The following is a 7,783-nucleotide window of genomic DNA, read 5'->3' as shown; positions in this document are numbered from 1 at the left end:
ACCTAACACTGTACGGTATCAACAATATAGCTATTTTTGAAAAAAATATTCATCAAGTTTTAAACCTTACTTGTTACAAGGTACAGTACACGTCGAGGCTTGAAAACTTTCAGACATCATGAGAAATCTCGCGTGTTCTTCATTGCGTTCATCCACTCACTGGAGTCCTTTCTTCTCATATATCTTTTCCCCCAATTTTCTACAGTTAATACATCTTTAGATACAACTTCTTTCATAATATTTGTCAGGATGAATTTCTATTCCCATTTATTCCTCGTGTGATTGCAAAGTCTAATGTAAATCTCTATCGCTTCCTGAAAAATATTTTAGCAACACGAAACTCTACTTAATCATAAAACTGTTATATCAACGTTAAAAGCAAGAAAAGTGCTTTTTCTATATCTGTCTTTGGAATATTTCAAACTGCGCATCTCACACTTTTAGAATTGTTTAACATTTAAATTCACGGCTTGAATTCTTGGTAGGAGCCTCACGTAGACCAATAAGTATTCCTGGGAACATTCTTTTAACACAACACAAAAATAGCACTTTTCATAAACACAATTAATCGTAGTAATAATTATAAATATTTAACTGTAATTTATTTGCAACTGCAGTAAAATTCAATTAAGAGAATCTGTAATTTAAACATAATTTATATTTATTACCTCAACATAACTTATCTTAGTACGTTTTATATTCCCTTACTTGTTGTAGAGTATGGCACACGGCTGGTCTTAAGAATCGAATGAATACGACACCATGATTACTTCCATCATTGCACTGAGGACAGGTGGAGCTGTCACGATATCACAACCAAACAGCATTACCTAAACAAATTTTACAACACCCGATAGTTGGAAGTTTAAAGCTTAATCAGTTATTATTAATACACACATTTGTTTGTGATATGATTTATTTACCCAATTTTCCTTCTAATTGATAAGAAATTTTTTTACTGCACTAATAATATTACTATAGATGTTTAAACTTTAGCTATATTAAGACTTTTACAGTATAGACCAGATATGGAATTCAATAACTCCCTTTCATTCGTTTGTAAATATTTTGAAACCATATCAGATTATAAACCTTATAAATACCTTTATACATTTTTACATGTAGTTCGCATGTTTCTAGCTTGATAAATCGCTGCTTCGTCACCTTACTGCGTAGCTCATTATTTTCAAATTGCGTAACACATAATATCTTTCAACGGCCGGTCTTAATGTTAAGACTCCTATTTCCTGTAAACATTCTTTTGGAACAACACAACCAACCATACTCAATTTCTTCATTTAACTTACATACGTATAATTTATTCATTGCGTTTGTTTAAATTAATGTTAAAAAAGACCATCATGGAAATTATTAATTGTCGGTTAACTTTATCTTAACAACTAGGTAAAACATAATTACGGTATCATCTATGTAGTTATTTTTGAAAAAAGGATTCATCTAGGTTTAAACCTTACTTGTTACAAGGTACAGTACACGCCGAGGCTTGAAAACTTTCAGACATCATGAGAAATCACGCGGCGTTCATCCACTCACTGGAGTCCGCGCACAATCTCAACCCACAGCCTTACCTAAATAAAATTAACAACACGCCATCTTTGTTTAAAGACCTACATTAATACTCTTGTAAATTACCAAAAGCCAATCTATTAACTTTTTAAGTTACATGACAATACTTTGATTAACCATAATTTTTAATTCACAAAATAAGCAGTCTTTTTTTATATTCCTACATGTTACTCTGGATTATTAATTTTCAATTTACTATATTGCCGAAATTATTAAGTTTTTTATCATAAATTGGGGATTAAACATTTTTGATCACTTACTGCATGAGAGCTGACGTTTTCTGACTGAATAGTTTATACGCTTCTTAAATCTTTCTTCTCATATATCTTTTCCCCCGATTTTGTACAGTGAATACGTCTTTGGATACAACTTCTTTCATATTATTTGTCAGGATGAATTTCTATTTCCATTTATTCCTCGTGTGATTGCAAAGTCTAATGTAAATCTCTATCGCTTCCTGAAAAATATTTTAGCAACACGAAACTCTACTTAATCATAAAACTGTAATATCAACGTTAAAAGCAAGAAAAGTTAACATTTGAAAATGTTAATTTTCACTCAACTCTATTTACTCATTTTTTTAATTACATTTCCAAGTCATACCTGTTTCTACGCTGAGACCATTTATCCAATCTGAACAAGCGGATAGACAAAAACGATAAATTTCGATCAATGCTACTTTTTCTATATCTGTCTTTGGAATATTTCAAACTGCGCATCTCACACTTTTAGAATTGTTTAACATTTAAATTCACGGCTTGAATTCTTGGTAGGAGCCTCACGTAGACCAATAAGTATTCCTGGGAACATTCTTTTAACACAACACAAAAATAGCACTTTTCATAAACACAATTAATCGTAGTAATAATTATTATAAACATTTAACTGTAATTTATTTGCAACTGCAGTAAAATTTAATTAAGAGAATCTGTAATTTAAACATAATTTATATTTATTACCTCAACATAACTTATCTTAGTACGTTTTATATCCCCTTACTTGTTGTAGAGTATGGCACACGGCTGGTCTTAAGAATCGAATGAATACGACACCATGATTACTTCCATCATCGCGATTATGCACTGAGGACAGGTGGACCTGTCACGATATCACAACCAAACAGCATTACCTAAACAAATTTTACAACACCCGATAGTTGACGTTTAAAGCTTAATCAGTTATTATTAATACACACATTTGTTTGTGATATGATTCTTTTACAAAATTTTCCTTCTAATTGATAAGAAATTTTTTTACTGCACTAATAATATTACTATGGATGTTTAAACTTTAGCTATATTAAGACTTTTACAGTATAGACCAGATATGAAATTTAATAACTCCCTTTCATTCGTTTGTAAATATTTTGAAACCATATCAGATTATAAACCTTATAAATACCTTTACACATTTTTACATGTAGTTCGCATGTTTCTAACTTGATAAATCGCTGCTTCGTCACCTTACTGCGAAGCTCATTATTTTCAAAACGGCCGGTCTTAATGTTAAGACTCCTATTTCCTGTAAACATTCTTTTGGAACAACACAATCAACCATACTCAATTTCTTCATTTAACTTACATACGTATAATTTATTCATTGCGTTTGTTTAAATTAATGTTAAGAAAGACCATCATGGAAATTATTAATTGTCGGTTAACTTTATCTTAACAACTAGGTAAAACATAATTACGGTATCATCTATGTAGTTATTTTTGAAAAAAGGATTCATCTAGTTTTAAACCTTACTTGTTACATGGTACAGTACACGCCGAGGCTTGAAAACTTTCAGACATCATGAGAAATCACGCGGCGTTCATCCACTCACTGGAGTCCGCGCACAATCTCAACCCACAGCCTTACCTAAACAAAATTAACAACACGCCATCTTTGTTTAAAGACCTACATTAATACTCTTGTAAATTACCAAAAGCCAATCTATTTATCTTTCAAGTTACATGACAATACTTTGATTACCCATAATTTTTATTTCACAAAATAAGCAGTCTTTTTTTATCTTCTCACATGATACTCTGGATTATTAATTTTCAATTTACTATATTGCCGTAATTATTAAGTTTTTTATCATAAATTGGGGATTAAACATTTTTGATCACTTACTGCATGAGAGCTGACGTTTTCTGACTGAATAGTTTATACGCTTCGTAAATTTTTCTTCTCATATATCTTTTCCCCCGATTTTGTACAGTGAATACGTCTTTGGATACAACTTCTTTCATATTATTTGTCAGGATGAATTTCTATTTCCATTTATTCCTCGTGTGATTGCAAAGTCTAATGTAAATCTCTATCGCTTCCTGAAAAATATTTTAGCAACACGAAACTCTACTTAATCATAAAACTGTAATATCAATGTTAAAAGCAAGAAAAGTTAACATTTGAAAATGTTAATTTTCACTCAACTCTATTTACTCATTTTTTTAATTACATTTCCAAGTCATACCTGTTTCTACGCTGAGACCATTTATCCAATCTGAACAAGCGGATAGACAAAAACGATAAATTTCGATCAATGCTGCTTTTTCTATATCTGTCTTTGGAATATTTCAACTGCGCATCTCACACTTTTAGAATTGTTTAACATTTAAATTCACGGCTTGAATTCTTGGTAGGAGCCTCACGTAGACCAATAAGTATTCCTGGGAACATTCTTTTAACAGAACACAAAAATAGCACTTTTCATATACACAATTAATCGTAGTAATAATTATAAACATTTAACTGTAATTTATTTGCAACTGCAGTAAAATTTAATTAAGAGAATCTGTAATTTAAACATAATTTATATTTATTACCTCAACATAACTTATCTTAGTACGTTTTATATCCCCTTACTTGTTGTAGAGTATGGCACACGGCTGGTCTTAAGAATCGAATGAATACGACACCATGATTACTTCCATCATCGCGATTATGCACTGAGGACAGGTGGAGCTGTCACGATATCACAACCAAACAGCATTACCTAAACAAATTTTACAACACCCGATAGTTGGAAGTTTAAAGCTTAATCAGTTATTATTAATACACACATTTGTTTGTGATATGATTTATTTACCCAATTTTCCTTCTAATTGATAAGAAATTTTTTTACTGCACTAATAATATTACTATAGATGTTTAAACTTTAGCTATATTAAGACTTTTACAGTATAAACCAGATATGGAATTCAATAACTCCCTTTCATTCGTTTGTAAATATTTTGAAACCATATCAGATTATAAACCTTATAAATACCTTTATACATTTTTACATGTAGTTCGCATGTTTCTAACTTGATAAATAGCTGCTTCGTCACCTTACTGCGAAGCTCATTATTTTCAAAACGGCCGGTCTTAATGTTAAGACTCCTATTTCCTGTAAACATTCTTTTGGAACAACACAACCAATCATACTCAATTTCTTCATTTAACTTACATACGTATAATTTATTCATTGCGTTTGTTTAAATTAATGTTAAGAAAGACCATCATGGAAATTATTAATTGTCGGTTAACTTTATCTTAACAACTAGGTAAAACATAATTACGGTATAATCTATGTAGTTATTTTTGAAAAAAGGATTCATCTAGTTTTAAACCTTACTTGTTACATGGTACAGTACACGCCGAGGCTTGAAAACTTTCAGACATCATGAGAAATCACGCGGCGTTCATCCACTCACTGGAGTCCGCGCACAATCTCAACCCACAGCCTTACCTAAACAAAATTAACAACACGCCATCTTTGTTTAAAGACCTACATTAATACTCTTGTAAATTACCAAAAGCCAATCTATTTACCTTTCAAGTTACATGACAATACTTTGATTAACCATAATTTTTATTTCACAAAATAAGCAGTCTTTTTTTATCTTCCCACATGTTACTCTGGATTATTAATTTTCAATTTACTATATTGCCGTAATTATTAAGTTTTTTTATCATAAATTGGGGATTAAACATTTTTGATCACTTACTGCATGAGAGCTGACGTTTTCTGACTGAATAGTTTATACGCTTCTTAAATTTTTCTTCTCATATATCTTTTCCCCCGATTTTGTACAGTGAATACGTCTTTGGATACAACTTCTTTCATATTATTTGTCAGGATGAATTTCTATTTCCATTTATTCCTCGTGTGATTGCAAAGTCTAATGTAAATCTCTATCGCTTCCTGAAAAATATTTTAGCAACACGAAACTCTACTTAATCATAAAACTGTAATATCAACGTTAAAAGCAAGAAAAGTTAACATTTGAAAATGTTAATTTTCACTCAACTCTATTTACTCATTTTTTTAATTACATTTCCAAGTCATACCTGTTTCTACGCTGAGACCATTTATCCAATCTGAACAAGCGGATAGACAAAAACGATAAATTTCGATCAATGCTACTTTTTCTATATCTGTCTTTGGAATATTTCAAACTGCGCATCTCACACTTTTAGAATTGTTTAACATTTAAATTCACGGCTTGAATTCTTGGTAGGAGCCTCACGTAGACCAATAAGTATTCCTGGGAACATTCTTTTAACACAACACAAAAATAGCACTTTTCATAAACACAATTAATCGTAGTAATAATTATTATAAACATTTAACTGTAATTTATTTGCAACTGCAGTAAAATTTAATTAAGAGAATCTGTAATTTAAACATAATTTATATTTATTACCTCAACATAACTTATCTTAGTACGTTTTATATCCCCTTACTTGTTGTAGAGTATGGCACACGGCTGGTCTTAAGAATCGAATGAATACGACACCATGATTACTTCCATCATCGCGATTATGCACTGAGGACAGGTGGACCTGTCACGATATCACAACCAAACAGCATTACCTAAACAAATTTTACAACACCCGATAGTTGGAAGTTTAAAGCTTAATCAGTTATTATTAATACACACATTTGTTTGTGATATGATTCTTTTACCCAATTTTCCTTCTAATTGATAAGAAATTTTTTTACTGCACTAATAATATTACTATGGATGTTTAAACTTTAGCTATATTAAGACTTTTACAGTATAGACCAGATATGGAATTTAATAACTCCCTTTCATTCGTTTGTAAATATTTTGAAACCATATCAGATTATAAACCTTATAAATACCTTTACACATTTTTACATGTAGTTCGCATGTTTCTAACTTGATAAATCGCTGCTTCGTCACCTTACTGCGAAGCTCATTATTTTCAAAACGGCCGGTCTTAATGTTAAGACTCCTATTTCCTGTAAACATTCTTTTGGAACAACACAACCAACCATACTCAATTTCTTCATTTAACTTACATACGTATAATTTATTCATTGCGTTTGTTTAAATTAATGTTAAGAAAGACCATCATGGAAATTATTAATTGTCGGTTAACTTTATCTTAACAACTAGGTAAAACATAATTACGGTATCATCTATGTAGTTATTTTTGAAAAAAGGATTCATCTAGTTTTAAACCTTACTTGTTACATGGTACAGTACACGCCGAGGCTTGAAAACTTTCAGACATCATGAGAAATCACGCGGCGTTCATCCACTCACTGGAGTCCGCGCACAATCTCAACCCACAGCCTTACCTAAACAAAATTAACAACACGCCATCTTTGTTTAAAGACCTACATTAATACTCTTGTAAATTACCAAAAGCCAATCTATTTACCTTTCAAGTTACATGACAATACTTTGATTACCCATAATTTTTATTTCACAAAATAAGCAGTCTTTTTTTATCTTCCCACATGATACTCTGGATTATTAATTTTCAATTTACTATATTGCCGTAATTATTAAGTTTTTTATCATAAATTGGGGATTAAACATTTTTGATCACTTACTGCATGAGAGCTGACGTTTTCTGACTGAATAGTTTATACGCTTCGTAAATTTTTCTTCTCATATATCTTTTCCCCCGATTTTGTACAGTGAATACGTCTTTGGATACAACTTCTTTCATATTATTTGTCAGGATGAATTTCTATTTCCATTTATTCCTCGTGTGATTGCAAAGTCTAATGTAAATCTCTATCGCTTCCTGAAAAATATTTTAGCAACACGAAACTCTACTTAATCATAAAACTGTAATATCAATGTTAAAAGCAAGAAAAGTTAACATTTGAAAATGTTAATTTTCACTCAACTCTATTTACTCATTTTTTTAATTACATTTCCAAGTCATACCTGTTTCTACG

Source organism: Macrosteles quadrilineatus, unplaced genomic scaffold, assembly GCF_028750875.1.
Source record: "Macrosteles quadrilineatus isolate MER2022 unplaced genomic scaffold, UCM_ALF_1.0 Scaffold_8__2_contigs__length_117827958, whole genome shotgun sequence".
Taxonomy (NCBI): Eukaryota; Metazoa; Arthropoda; class Insecta; order Hemiptera; family Cicadellidae; genus Macrosteles; species Macrosteles quadrilineatus.
The sequence above is the reverse complement of the archived record's forward strand: the minus strand, read 5'-3'. Positions refer to the sequence as shown.